We start from the raw sequence: 16,152 nt of genomic DNA on the forward strand, positions 1-16,152 counted from the left end.
GAGTAGAGAAAAAACCGAGTTGGTGATGATGGTGTGCCGTGCAATGCACGGGCATCTTGCTATTTTTTCTTCATATAATTCCAAACACCACATAGACACGGTCTTTGAGCACGGTTCGTAGTCGTTCCATGCTCGGGCATTGAAGTTTGTAACTATTTTAGATTAAAATATACTACTCCTCCCGTGCTAGTAGTAGAGTAGAGTCCTACTCTACTACTCTACTCAAGCAAGTTAGGGCATAGTACTGTAGTGGGTACTGTAGGGAGTACCAATACTGTGATCACTCAAGCAAGTTGTCTAGCATCGATATGACCCTACGCTGCTGGTATGTGTCTCGTAAGTCAAGCGGCGTGTTGTAGTCATCATCACCTGTCCACTTCTCGCAGCACATATTCGCTTCTCCATCTTTGTCCGCACATAATCTCGTCCAATCTTCCATCCCAGCTAAGGCGCCTCTCCCCTTGTCCGAAACCCAAGCACTAACAATGGCAAAACCGAGCAGCGTCCGCCAAAAGAGTGGCTGGAATTCGCTCCCCACAGAGGTGTTCAAGCTCATTGTTTTGCATGTGGACAATCTCAGTACCATGCCGCTCGCCGCGTGCTCGTCGGGGTTGTACCGTTTACTCAAAGCCCTCAGGTCGGAGCTTTTTAAGCTAGCTCCTTGCTTGCTGATGTCGCCTGATCTTCAGAAACGGCGTGTCACGTAGCATAATGATCGTAGGGTGGCGAGCATCAACCCCCTTGACTGCGATCCAATCCCCGTCACCCTCAACTACATTAACGGTATGTACTGGGTCGGCATGAACAAGCTGGATGCTAGTGGAGGTCCACACCCGGCGATTGATCCCCCTTCCTTCGATTAACACTACACTGCTTTGGCACCGCGGCCCAGAATACTCGGAATCTTACAGTAGCCAACATGATACCAAGTTTGATTTGCTCAAGGTTGTAATCTGCCAAGTGCCCACAAGATCTGCAAATTATAAAGACTTCAGGCTAATTGCATTCTTCAACCATGGTCTCTCCTATCTGACATGTCATTGTGGTAAGTGGATAAATCTGCATGTCCATCGCAGGATCATACATCCTCCATGGTTCTCTGATGCCATTGAACACAAGGGCTTCATTTACACTGTCGACTCCTTCTATGGCTGGACGTATTGCTGGCCTACTCCAGTCATCGCTACAATCGGCTGTTACAGCAGTATGTTACTTTCCTATGATATCATGATGGCTTGCTTATATTACTGTCAACATTTATTGAAAAAATATTCATGCTCATAACATGTTGTTTTTAAGATTGACTAAATCAAGAGCCCTTTTTTATTTGACTCCAACTTGATATGATGTTGTAGGCCGCCTGGTGTCCCTACCCTTCCTAATGCCAGAACCTTTCAAAGAAAAGCGGCATGGTAGTTGCAGGTAGTTCCTGGCTCGATCAGACGATGGCGAACGACTGATGATCGTTTCGCATGTAACGGACATGTTGTTTCATGGAATACAATCACAGTCACTGCAAGGTCTTTAAGCAGGATCCCAGCTTCTCTGGGCCTTCAGGAATTTTTTACTGGAGGCTGGTAAGTAGCCTTGGTACACTGTCACATCCCCAGTTCAGGCCTTGCTTGTTTTTGCTTTAGCCTCCATGCATCATGTTTAAATTTTATGAAATTTGAAATGGGGAAGACAGAACCCCCAGAACCCTCTGAATCCAATTAGGGTTTACTAAAAATATTTTCAATGAACCTGAAATGCCCTTCTAAAATGTTCATCATCTTTGCCTTGGTCTTAAACCTCTCACAAAAATGTTGCACAATTTTCTAGGTCATCCTAAGGTCACTGAATTAAATCATAAGTATTTGAATTTGGACATTTAAATTCTATAAAATATTTTAAATGTCCAAATACTCCTAAACTGAAATGTTCCATGTTGGATATATTCTATACATTGGGCATGCACAGTTTGGTGATTTTTGAAAGTGCCTAGATTTTTTAATAAAGCCGCAAAGATTACAGAAAATAGAAAACAGAAAATAAAATAGAGAACGAGAGAGAGAGAACTTACCTGGCCTTCTACTGTAGCAGCCCAGCCCACCACCGCAGCCATCCCTGTCGTCGTCTTCCTCGGACAGTAGGATGCAGGCGCATGGCCGGAGCGCGCGGGCACACGCCCAGGCCACCTCCTGCCTCTCTGCCTGTCGCCCCGTCGCCCTGAGGATGCCATGCACCCCCTCTGGAACCCCTCGCTCACTCTCTCGTCCCCATCCTCTCCTCTGCTCTCTCTCCCTCTCTGCCCGAGCGGAGCTCGTCACCACCGACACCGTTCGCTGCGGCCACAGCCACCCCCTCGCTCCCTCTCCGCATCCCTGAGCTCCGTCCCGACCCCGTGGAGCTACACACCCGACGCACGTGACCAGAGGAGGCCCCAGTCGACCGGAGCGTCGTCGTCTTCATCTCCGGTGCCCGGAGATCGCCGCCGTCAATTCGCTGTCGCAGAAGCTTCCCCGAGCTCGCCGACCCCTCCGTTCGATCCACTATGAGCCCTGCCGCCTTTTCCCCTCCTCCTAGAGCTCGTTCCCGCCCTCTAGCCGCCTCTTCCGCCGTGCCCGAATCTTGCCGCCGCTGTGCCATGTCGCTGTCGCGGCCAGAGCTGCCTCCGCCCATTTTTGAGCGTGTCGCCGTTCTCACCGTGCTCCAAGGAGCCGAACGCATGCACCAGCTCCTCCTGCCGTGCTCCCTAACACCGACCCCGAGCTCGCCCGAGCTCCGGCCGCCGCTGAGGTCGACGTCGTGCTCAACTTCGGCCACCTCGCGGCCTCCCATCCATTCCTTTGGATGCGGACGAGCAAGAGCTCCTCCCTAGTGCCCCCAGCGCGCCAAACCACCGCCCGTAGCGCAATCCCGCGCCGCGCCGCCATCGTTTTGCTCACCGCCGGCGAAACTCCGGCGACTGCTGATGTGTCTATCGTTAGGATTAAACCCCCACCTAATTACCACCTCACTGCCACTGACATGTGGGCCCAGGCCCCACTAGCACTTTTAGTTAGGATTAAATTAGCACTAACAGTCTCTGTTAATTAGCCTAGTCACTGAACAGTGGGTCCCAGCATCAGGTTTGACCTGGGCTGACGCTGTTGACCTGATGACGTCATTCTGATGTCAGGCTGACGCAGTAATGCTTTTCTGGATTTTAAATAAATCTATTTGATTTATTTATTTTCAGAAAATGCCCAAAACTTGTAAAAATCATAGAAATTCAACCGTATCTCCAAATGAAATAATTTATATATGAAAAATGATCAGAAAAATCCAATCTATCCATCTGTACTATTTTCATGCATGTTAGAACAACTTATTGCTGCTGTTTAGCACAAATCATATAAATGACATTTGAATTTCACATATGGAGTTTGGTTTTGAACTTAGGGTTCAAACCAACTTCATTTAACTTTGTTTCTAGCTGCATTAGCTCAAACTCCAGCATGTTGCCATGTCATGATCATGCATCATAATGTTGCATTGCATTGATTGTGTTTCCTCTCTGTTGCCGGTAATTGTCCCCTCTCGGTAGACGATGTTCCGACGTTGTGATCGTTGACACTGATGAAGATTCAATGCTATCTTCAGAAGTGCCAGGCAAGCAAAACCCCCTTGTTCATTCCGATAAAATCCCAATCTCTCGCTCCTGCTCTCTTTTACTGCATTAGGACAACAACGAGATATTTGTTATTTGATGCGGTAGCTGAACCCCTTTCCTCTGCATGACCTATCATTGCGACAGTAAATAGATGAAACCCACTAGCATGAGTAGGAGTTGTTTGAGCCCTGATGTGCCTACTCATACATGCTTGTTTGTCATGCCTGCTACTGCTTAGAGTTGAGTCAGGTATGATTCATTGGAGATGAATTGGAGGTGTGTGAACATGTCCTACTGTTGAGAGCTAAGTGTGTGAACACGATTTGGTAAAGGTAGCGGTGAGAGGCCATGTAGGAGTACATGGTGGGTTGTCTCATTGCAGCCGTCCTCAGAAACTGAGTTCTGTGTTTGTGATCCATGAACAGTTACTACCACGCATTGGAATGCTTAAGTGCCCCTCTCGACTTATTAATCAACTCGATCTCTGTCCAGGAGTTGCAACTAGTTTCTGGTGTTTGTAGGTAGTGTTAGTAGTCTACCAAATGGCACCCGGTACAGGTGGGCTTGGGACAGACTAGGCACAGTGGCACGGTGTACCAAGTGGCACCCGGATGGTGGGCTTGGGAACCCTGCTCACATCGTTTGGGGCCGTGAGCGACACCCCGGCCGGATCTCCTTGCGGATGGAACCCGAATAGGCGATAAACCTGGACGAGAGACTTGTGTGGTTAGTCAGGTCGTGGCCGACACCCTCGCTGGGCTTCCGCTTGAAGGTTGCCGAGTACATGTCGTGTAAACGGCGGTAAGTGGTGAGAGCGTGTGTGAAGAAGTACACCCCTGCAGGGTTAATATGATCTATTCGAATAGCCGTGTCCGCGGTAAAGGGCTTCTGGGTTGCCTGTACAGTTCATAGATAACTTGAAGTGGATACTCTAAAATACGCAAGATAAGCGTGAGTGCTATGGATGGCGTTCTCGTAGGGAGACGGGAGCGGATCCATAGTGGTGTATTGATATGGTGAATATGTGGACTCGTGTGCGCCACCTCAAAAGAGTTACTTGCAGTCGTAGTTCAAGATAGCCACCGAGTCAAAGCTGGCTTGCTGCAGTTAAACCCCACCATCCCCTTGTTGATAATGATGCATATGTAGTTAGATCTGATGTAAGTCTTGCTGGGTACATTTGTACTCATGTTGCTTAATTTATGTTTTTGTAGAGAGACTTCAGTCTCGCTAGTAGTACCGTGTGGACTTCGACATTTAGCTTGTTACCTCAGTTACGATCTTGTGCCCTCGGCAGGATCTGGTAGATAGTCAGGCTTCTCAGCCTTTTTCTTTTGTAGATGTCTGTACTCAGACATGTTAAGCTTCCGCTTGTGCTTGACTTGTTTGCTCTGAATGTTGGGTCATGAGACCCATGATTGTAATATCTCGCTCCTCGGAGCCTATTGAATAAAATACTTGAGTTGTAGAGTCATGTTGTGATGCCATGTTGTACTTGCACATATCGAGCATATTGTGTGTATGTTATTGAAATGCTTGATATGTGTGGGATCTTACTATCTAGTTGTTTATCCTTAGTAGTCTCTCTTACCGGGAAATGTCTCCTAGTGTTTCCACTGAGCCATGGTAGCTTGCTACTGCTCCAGAACACTTAGGCTGGCCGGCATGTGTCCTTCTTTGTTCCTGTGTCTGTCCCTCGGGGAAATGTCATGCGATGAATTCCGGAGTCCTGCTAGCCCAGTTGCTACAGCCCGGATTCACTCGCTGATGACCGACACGTTCGTTGTTGGGTCATGTATGCCTATCCCTGTAAGTTAGTGCCACTTTGGGTTCACGACTAGCCATGTCAGCCCGGGTTCTTTGTCATATGGATGCCAGCGGCACTATCATATACATGAGCCAAAAGGCGCAAACGGTCCCGGGCCAGGTAAGGTGGCACCCGTGGGAATACCGTGTGTGAGGCCGCAAAGTGATATGATGTGTTACATGCTAGATCGGTGTGACTTAGGATCGGGGTCCTGACAGCTTTGGTATCAGAGCTTGACTGCATGTAGGATTACCAAGCCAAACTGGTCGAAGTTGAGTCTAGAAATTCTTTAGTTATATAAGGGAATTGATTGTGGGATGGAACGTAAGGCTCTTTTTACTCCTTATACCTTATGCCTTCTGATCCGAGTCATCTTATCTTTCCTACGGGGTTAAGGAACTAGGCTTTCTCTTCTTTCTATCAGGATGATGTGTTACTTATCCGTAGACTTATAGAAGTTTGTTGGACTTAAGCCTCGGTTCAGTTCCTACTACTTCCGTATGTTAACTGTCGATCCCGGAACCTTGATATTGTGCTTCTAAGTGGTTATGCCACCATTTTTGTAGCATGTCTCCAATCTTTCGAGCATTTACAGCCGTTATGTTGTCCGAGTCATCCCAGGTTTCTAAATAGTCTGATGCATTTGCAAATCCCTTCCTCCTGTTCCCGTTGTGCCTTTGGTCAGATTAATCACACAAATCAGTGAGTTGAGGTACTTTATTGCCTTGACATATATGTTGGAATTTTTATTATGACCCTAGGTGTCTTAGGGGATCATCTAGTAGTCTAGCCATGTTTTGTGATTCCAGTGTGATGATTCTGGCCTTTATTCTCGAAAGCATCCCGTGATGCCACTTAGTAGTAGGTATTCGATTCTTGGGTTTTGAACCCGGGATTCACCGCACTTACTTCATGTTGATAGTGTTTGCTCGTTCCTTTAGGTTATTAGTAACCTTTGCATTAGTCCTCGAGGTCCGTGGTATTTCCTTCTTCCAAATACTACGAACCATTTTGGCAGAAGTTCCTCGCGGAACCAAAAGATCACAACCAGAGTGCTCTTGATGAGTCCTCCATTCATAGTTGTGAATCTGCTAGTCCTTCCTCTTCAGCATGGGTTATCCGAAAGAAATATGTTGAATTTGTTCGACATACTAACCGATGCATCCACAACTCAGAAATATATATGTTCCTTTGAGTTGTCCCTCTATAGTTGTATTTCGATCCTTGTCTATCAGTTGATAGTCAAGTTGAGGTCGTGCATTCGTGTTCACCGATGCTCGTTATTCTTGTGGTCCGTCAAGCCGTTCTAGTTCAGAATGACTCGGAGAAACAAACTCCGGTACCTCATCCATATCTAGGATTGGGTCAAAGTAGTTGTACTCTATCAAAATGCTAATCCAGCTTTTGTACTATTCTACCCTGAAGTATTACCATCTTTATATTAAGAATATCATGGGAATTGCACACCATCCTATGAACTCTCGATACAGTGATACTCTCTCCATCATTATTCATTTCTCGGTTCCCGTGTTGTTGCAACTGGAGTACCGACAAGTGAATCATGTTGTGTGAACTCAATACTCCTAGCAACTGTGTTGCTTGGTAGTTAAAGGACAATAATTTCATTCTTAGCGTATTCGTTCTTGAATCATCATTCTAAGATAGATCGTGCTACCTAGTCCTTATTTCCGGTGCACCTTTCGATCAATGAGTTGGGGCTATGCCAATCCCTTGCTTATTTGATCATATCGTCTTGCTGTGAAAAGCAAGATTGTTCTCGAGCTTAGTAACATATCGGTGGTTTGTGATTTTCCGAATATCTTCTCGGAAGTATTACCAGGTTGTCACCTGACCGCTATGTTGAGTTCGTGATCAAGATGGTTTCCTGTAAACCACCCCTTCTCCAAGAATCTGTGTGGGATACCCCTGAGCTAGTTGGTCAAGCTAAACAACAACTTGGAGAGTTGGAAGATAAAAGCTTGTCCGACTTAGTTCATGTTAAGGGATATCTCTTTGTGTGTGTGTGTTGAAGAAAGATGATATCTTCACCGATTGGTCCTGTGGTCAGTTAATGGACCTATCATCTTATCCAATCTTTGATTTGAGTGTGGGCTATTCTCAGATCAAATCAGAACCAACGATATTCGTAATGTTGTCTTACTCATGGTTTTTCCTCGAGAATACACCATTATATTCTTTGGTATGACCAATGCTATCACCGTGTTCACTTAACTATGGAATTCCTTTTATATGGAAACCTGGATGAACTATTGTTGAGCCCATCGACAACATCCTTATCTCCTCCATGATTTTGTTGAACATCAAGCTAGTGTTGGAAACTTGTGTAAGCATTTTCTTCATGCCCCGTTCATGAAGTATATGTTTGGATGAAAGAAGTGACTTCCTTTGATTCACGTGCATTTGATGTAAGTTGCCGCCGTGAATTCGAGAAAGTTAGTTTTGCTTCCTCCAGAATCGTCCCAAGTCAGTCATGCACGTGCGAAGAATTCTGTGGTCTGTTAGACTGATCATCTTCATTCCATATGTATATCCTAGCACACCAAGCCACTGATTGAGTTGTTCAAAGATAAAGGAGTCTGTCCAAGGTGAACTCTTTGGACTTCCACGCGTGGAGACTTCGATGTCATTAATGATGGTTCCCCACCTGAACTCGGTAGTGTTTTATTGTAAGACTACCATGTGATAATGTTTTGTCTGGGACAACGTGTTCACATGTATGTAGGAGAACCAGCTCATGCCTTGGAGTTTGCTATCGTAGTTCATTTCCCGAGAATCTCGCAACGTCATCTCGTCGATTTGTGTTGCAAACTTTCATTTTTCTTTCTAGATTTGATGAGTCTGGAATATCCTGACACCAACCAGATCTGAATCTCAGGCAGATATGATGGTTGGAACGTTTCCCAAGAGCTACAATATTGGTCTCTCTATAACCGGTAAAGTGGATGTCGTGGCCAACACACCCAGCTGGAAGACCTGTTATTGTAATATCTTGATTGAAGAAGTTGGCCACCTCCCCATAAGGACTTCGTAGGATTTACCCCCTAGTTGTGCCTTATGATTTTTGTGTTCCCGAAGTCCGACCTTTTACTTGATGTTCTAGATATAAAACCATAATTATCTATGGATTACACTAGCACATCAAGGAGAACATCAGAAGCGGAGTGCTAAATGTCTCTCGGTCGATCATCCAGATTTTGTTTCCTTGGCCTCGCTAAGGTGAAATCTGAGAAGCTGTTATCTTCCTATGCATCTGCATCTTCCACCGGTATTCATCATGGTAGTATGATGTGCTGCCAGGATCCTCGCTTCGGAAATTGGTAAAACCTTGATGAATATGGAAATGCTCAAGTTCTTGAGAGCACGCGCAAGAAAAATCATCCCTTGTGTTGTTTTCAACAAGGTAATCCACATCATCCATTCTAATCTGGGTATGCCATTCTACCGACCCCCTCCAAATGATCGCTCGAGAATTGCCTTAGGCTGGTATAAAGAGTTTCAATGATCTTTGAATCAAAGATAATTCTTTTTGCCACTTAAGGGGATAATTCTACGAGTCACCTTCCCTAAGATGCCCCGTTATGGAACCATGGTAATTATTTCATCGCTATCTTGAAACCATTCACCACCTCCTCAAGTGTGGAATTGTTGTCAACCTAGTGAACCCTTGTCATCTGTCTCACTCCATTTCTTCAGATGTGTGCTTCGTGTCTCAACCCGAGAGATGGTTCTATGCCTCATTCCGTGAGTTGCTCGATCTTCGGGAAGATCGATTCTTCTAGAATTTTCCTTTCTTCTCGTTGTCATGTTGGCTGGAGTTCTCAAAGCAAGACGTCGAGACAAAGATGAGGATCAAATCAGCACTCTTATGAAGTGCACCCTGGATCATGAAGATTATACTAGTTTGCGTTCCCCTTCGTCTTACCCTACGCTTGAATCTCGGGTCGAGATTCTTGTTTAGTGGGGGTGAGTTGTCACATCCCCAGTTCAGGCCTTGCTTGTTTTTGCTTTAGCCTCCATGCATCATGTTTAAATTTTATGAAATTTGAAATGGGGAAGACAGAACCAGAACCCTCTGAATCCAATTAGGGTTTACTAAAAATATTTTCATGAACCTGAAATGCCCTTCTAAAATGTTCATCATCTTTGCCTTGGTCTTAAACCTCTGACAAAAATGCTGCACAATTTTCTAGGTCATCCTAAGGTCACTGAATTAAATCATAAGTATTTGAATTTGGACATTTAAATTCTATAAAATATTTTAAATGTCCAAATACTCCTAAACTGAAATGTTCCATGTTGGATATATTCTATACATTGGGCATGCACAGTTTGGTGATTTTTGAAAGTGCCTAGATATTTTTAATAAAGCCGCAAAGATTACAGAAAATAGAAAACAGAAAATAAAATAGAGAACCAGAGAGAGAGAACTTACCTGGCCTTCTACTGTAGCAGCCCAGCCCACCACCGCAGCCATCCCTGTCGTCTTCCTCCTCGGACAGTAGGATGCAGGAGCGTGGCCGGAGCGCGCGGGCACACGCCTAGGCCACCTCCTGCCTCTCTGCCTGTCTCCCCGTCGCCCTGAGGATGCCACGCACCCCCTCTGGAACCCCTCGCTCACTCTCTCGTCCCCATCCTCTCCTCTGCTCTCTCTCCCTCTCTGCCCGAGCGGAGCTCATTGCCACCGACGCTGTTCGCCGCGGCCACAGCCACCCCCTCGCTCCCTCTCCGCATCCCTGAGCTCCGTCCCGACCCCATGGAGCTACACACCTGACGCACGCGACCAGAGGAGGCCCCAGTCGACCGGAGCGTCGTCGTCTTCATCTCCGGTGTCCGGAGATCGCCGCCGTCAATTCGCCGTCGCAGAAGCTTCCCCGAGCTCGCCGACCCCTCCGTTCGATCCACTGTGAGCCCTGCCGCCTTTTCCCCTCCTCCTAGAGCTCGTTCCCGCCCTCTAGCCGCCTCTTCCGCCGTGCCCGAATCTCGCCGCCGCTGTGCCATGTCGCTGTCGCGGCCAGAGCTGCCTCCGCCCATTTTTGAGCGTGTCGCCGTCCTCACCGTGCTCCCAGGAGCCGAACGCATGCACCAGCTCCTCCTGCCGTGCTCCCTAACACCGACCCTGAGCTCGCCCGAGCTCCGGCCGCCGCCGAGGTCAACGCCGTGCTCAACTCCGGCCACCTCGCGGCCTCCCGGACGTTCCTTTGGATGCGGACGAGCAAGAGCTCCTCCCTAGTGCCCCCAGCGCGCCAAACCACCGCCCGTACCACAATCCCGCGCCGCGCTGCCGTCGTTTTGCTCACCGCCGGCGAAACTCCGGCGACTGCTGATGTGTCTGTCGTTAGGATTAAACCCCCACCTAATTACCACCTCACTGCCACTAACATGTGGGCCCAGTCCCCACTGGCACTTTTAGTTAGGATTAAATTAGCACTAACAGTCTCTGTTAATTAGCCTAGTCACTGAACAGTGGGTCCCAGCGTCATGTTTGACCTGGGTTGACGCTGTTGACCTGATGACGTCATTCTGACGTCAGGCTGACGCAGTAATGCTTTTCTGGATTTTTAAATAAATTTATTTGATTTATTTATTTTCAGAAAATGCCCAAAACTTGTAAAAATCATAGAAATTCAACCGTATCTCCAAATGAAATAATTTATATATGAAAAATGATCAGAAAAATCCAATATATCCATCTGTACTGTTTTCATGCATGTTAGAACAACTCATTGCTGCTGTTTAGCACAAATCATATAAATGACATTTGAATTTCACATATGGAGTTTGGTTTTGAACTTAGGGTTCAAATCAACTTCATTTAACTTTGTTTCTAGCTACATTAGCTCAAAACTACAGCATGTTGCCATGTCATGATCATGCATCATAATGTTGCATTGCATTGATTGTGTTTCCTCTCTGTTGCCGGTAATTGTCCCCTCTCGGTAGACGATGTTCCGACGTTGTGATCGTTGACACTAATGAAGATTCGATACTATCTTCAGAAGTGCCAGGCAAGCAAAACCCCCTTGTTCATTCCGATAAAATCCCACTCTCTCACTCCTGCTCTCTTTTACTGCATTAGGACAACAACGAGATATTTGTTATTTGCTGCGGTAGCTGAACCCCTTTCCTCTGCATGACCTATCATTGCGACAGTAAATAGATGAAACCCACTAGCATGAGTAGGAGTTGTTTGAGCCCTGATGTGCCTACTCATACATGCTTGGTTGTCATGCCTGCTACTGCTTAGAGTTGAGTCAGGTCTGATTCATCGGAGATGAATTGGAGGTGTGTGAACATGTCCTACTGTTGAGAGCTAAGTGTGTGAAGACGATTTGGTAAAGGTAGCGGTGAGAGGCCATGTAGGAGTACATGGTGGGTTGTCTCATTGCAGCCGTCCTCAGGACCTGAGTTCTGTGCTTGTGATCCATGAACAGTTACCACCACGCATTGGAATGCTTAAGTGCCCCTCTCGACTTATTAATCAACTCGATCTCTGTCCAGGAGTTGCAACTAGTTTCTGGTGTTTGTAGGTAGTGTTAGTAGTCTACCAAGTGGCACCCGGTACAGGTGGGCTTGGGACAGACTAGGCACAGTGGCACGGTGTACCAAGTGGCACCCGGATGGTGGGCTTGGGAACCCTGCTCACATCGTTTGGGGCCGTGAGCGACACCCCGGCCGGATCTCCTTGCGGATGGAACCCGAATAGGCGATAAACTTGGACGAGAGACTTGTGTGGTTAGTCAGGTCATGGCCGACACCCTCGCTGGGCTTCCGCTTGAAGGTTGCCGAGTACATGTCGTGTAAACGGCGGTAAGTGGTGAGAGCGTGTGTGAAGAAGTACACCCCTGCAGGGTTAATATGATCTATTCGAATAGCCGTGTCCGCGGTAAAGGACTTCTGGGTTGCCTGTACAGTTCATAGATAACTAGAAGTGGATACTCTAAAATACGCAAGATAAGCGTGAGTGCTATGGATGGCGTTCTCGTAGGGAGACGGGAGAGGATCCATAGTGGTGTATTGATATGGTGAATATGTGGACTCGTGTGCGCCACCTCAAAAGAGTTACTTGCAGTCGTAGTTCAGGATAGCCACCGAGTCAAAGTTGGCTTGCTGCAATTAAACCCCACCATCCCCTTGTTGATAATGATGCATATGTAGTTAGATCTGATGTAAGTCTTGCTGGGTACATTTGTACTCACGTTGCTTAATTTATGTTTTTGCAGAGAGACTTCAGTCTCACTAGTATTATCGCGTGGACTTCGACGTTTAGCTTGTTACCTCAGCTACGATCTTGTGCCCTCGGCAGGATCTGGTAGATAGTCAGGCTTCTCAGCCTTTTTCTTTTGTAGATGTCTGTACTCAGACATGTTAAGCTTCCGCTTGTGCTTGACTTTTTTGCTCTGAATGTTGGGTCATGAGACCCATGATTGTAATATCTCGCTCCTCGGAGCCTATTGAATAAAATACTTGAGTTGTAGAGTCATGTTGTGATGCCATGTTGTACTTGCACATATCGAGCATATTGTGTGTATGTTATTGAAATGCTTGATATGTGTGGGATCTGACTATCTAGTTGTTTATCCTTAGTAGCCTCTCTTACCGGGAAATGTCTCCTAGTGTTTCCACTGAGCCATGGTAGCTTGCTACTGCTCTGGAACACTTAGGCTGGCCGGCATGTGTCCTTCTTCGTTCCTGTGTCTGTCTCCTCGGGGAAATGTCACGCGATGAATTCCAGAGTCCCTCTAAGTGTTCCAGAGCAGTAGCAAGCTACCATGGCTCAGTGGAAACACTAGGAGACATTTCCCGGTAAGAGAGGCTACTAAGGATAAACAACTAGATAGTCAGATCCCACACATATCAAGCATTTCAACAACATACACACAATATGCTCGATATGTGCAGATACAACATGGCATCACAACATGACTCTACAACTCAAGTAATTATTCAATAGGCTCCGAGGAGCGAGATATTACAAACATGGGTCTCATGACCCAACAACCAGAGCATACAAGTCAAAGCACATGCGGAAGCTTAACATGTCTGAGTACAGACAACTATAAATGAAAAAGGCTGAGAAGCCTGACTATCTACCAGATCCTGCCGAGGGCACAAGATCGTAGCTGAGGTAACAAGCTAAACGTCGAAGACCACGCGGAATTACTAGTGAGACTGAAGTCTCTCTGCAAAAACATAAAATAGGCAAACGTGAGTACAAATGTACCCAGCAAGACTTACATCAGAACTATCTACATATGCATCATTATCAACAAAGGGGATGGTGGGGTTTAACTGCAGCAAGCCAGCTTTGACTCTGTGGCTATCCTGAACTACGACTGCAAGTAACTCTTTTGAGGTGGCGCACACGAGTCCACATATTCACCATATCAATACACCACTATGGATCCGCTCCCGTCTCCCTACGAGAATGCCATCCATAGCACTCACGCTTATCTTGCGTATTTTAGAGTATCCACTTACACTTGTCTATGAACTATGCAAGGGGTCCAAGTTTCCATATCCGAGGAATCCGGCTATTCGAATAGATGATGTTAACCCTGCAGGGGTGTACTTCTTCACACACGCTCTCGCCACTTACCGCCCTGTACACGTCATGTACCTCGGCAACCTTCAAGCGGAAGCCGGGCAAGGGAGTCGGCCACGACCTGACTAACCGAACAAGTCTCTAGTCCAGGTTTATCGCCTATTCGGGTTCCATCCGCAAGGAGATCCGGTCGGGGTGTCGCTCACGGCCCCAAACGATGTGAGCAGGGTTCCCAAGCCCACCAACCGGGTGCCACTTGGTACACCGTGCCACTGTGCCTAGTCTGTCCCAAGCCCACCTGTACCGGGTGCCACTTGGTAGACTACTAACACTGCCTACAAACACCAGAAACTAGTTGCAACTCCTGGACAGAGATCAAGTTGATTAATAAGTCGAGAGGGGCACTTAAGCATTCCAATGTGTGGTAGTAGCTGGTCATGGATCACCAACACAGAACTCAGTTCCTGAGGACGGCTGCAATGAGACAACCCACCATGTACTCCTACATGGCCTCTCACCGCTACCTTTACCAAATCGTGTTCACACACTTAGTTCACCCATAGTAAGACATGTTCACACGCCTCTGATTCATCCCCGATGAATCAGACCTGACTCAACTCTAAGCAGTAGCAGGCATGACGACAAGCATGAATGAGTAGGCACATCAGGGCTCAAACAACTCCTACTCATGCTAGTGGGTTTCATCTATTTACTGTGGAATGACAGGTCATGCAAAGGATAAAGGGGTTCAGCTACCGCAGCAAATAACAGTTGAATCGTTGTTGTTCTAATGCAATAACTGAGAGCAGGAGCGAGAGAGTAGGGTTTTATCGAAATGAACAAGGGGGTTTGCTTGCCTGGCACTTCTGAAGATAATATAGCTCTTCATCGGTGTCATCGATCACATCGTCGGTACACGTCTATCGAGAGGGAGCAACACCGGCAAACAGAAGGAAACACAATCAATGCAATGCACAATATGATGCATGCTATGACATGGCAACATGCTGGTGTTTTGAGCTAATGCATCTAGCAACAAGTTAAATGGAGTTGGTTTGAATCCTAGGTTCAAATTCAAACTCCATATGTGATTATTTAAATGCCATTCACTTCATTTGTCCTAAACAGTAGTGACAAGTTGTTCTAACATGCATGAAAATGGTACAGATGGATTCCTTGAATTTTTCTGATAATTTTTCATATATAAATTATTTAATTTGGAGTTACGGTTAATTTTCTATGATTTATTGAAGTTTATACAACTTCTGGAATTTTCTGAATAAAACAAATCCAGAAAACATTACTGCGTCATCCTGACGTCATGATGACGTCAGCAGGTCAACGTGGCACAGTCCAGTCAAACCTGACAGTGGGTCCCGCATGTCAGTGAAATTAGTTTAGTTAGAATTTAATTAAACTAAACTGGGTTAATTAACAGGGCTGGGCCCCACCTGCCAGTGAGTCAGTGGGTTAGCTAAAATTTAATTAGCATCTAAACTAAATTAGCAGGGCCCCGGGCCCACATGTAAATGACCCAGGGGAGGTCAAACCCCTGGTCAACAGGGCCTAACACGCCGGCGGTTCGTCGCCGGTTGCAACAGGCGCGGCGGAGGGCTCGGGCTCGCTCCTCCGGCGTCCAAATGGACGGTGGAGAGCGGCTACGGAGAGCTGGAGCTCACCCGCGCCCGTTTCAGCAAGCAGCAGCAGCTAGGGCGGCCGGAGACGACGGCCCCGAGCTCGGCAGCGGCGGCCGGAGCTCGGGCGTGCTCGGGTTCGGCGTTACACGGCACGGCGAGGTCAGCTGAGGGCCTCTACGGATTACTGGGGTCGTCAGGAGCACTCGAAGGCAACGAGCGCAGGTGGAGGAGCCCGGGAGCACGAAGCTCACCGGCCATGGCGGACGGCGGCTTCGGGTGCTCGTGGGGCGGCGGCTACAGGGCGCGCGCGAGAGAGAGAAGTGAGGGGAAACGACGGCAAGCTCACAGGGAGGCAGCAGGGTGGCTCAGTGGGCTCGGAGACGCGCCAGACGTCGCGAATCGACGGCGGTGAGCTTCGGTGGCCGGCGACGGAAACGACGATGGTGGCGGCGTTGCAGCGCGTCCGGGGCCTCGTGGCTCGGTGGAGAGGAAGAGGGGGTCGAGGCGGAGC

Source organism: Triticum dicoccoides, chromosome 7B (assembly GCF_002162155.2).
Source record: "Triticum dicoccoides isolate Atlit2015 ecotype Zavitan chromosome 7B, WEW_v2.0, whole genome shotgun sequence".
NCBI lineage: Eukaryota > Viridiplantae > Streptophyta > Magnoliopsida > Poales > Poaceae > Triticum > Triticum dicoccoides.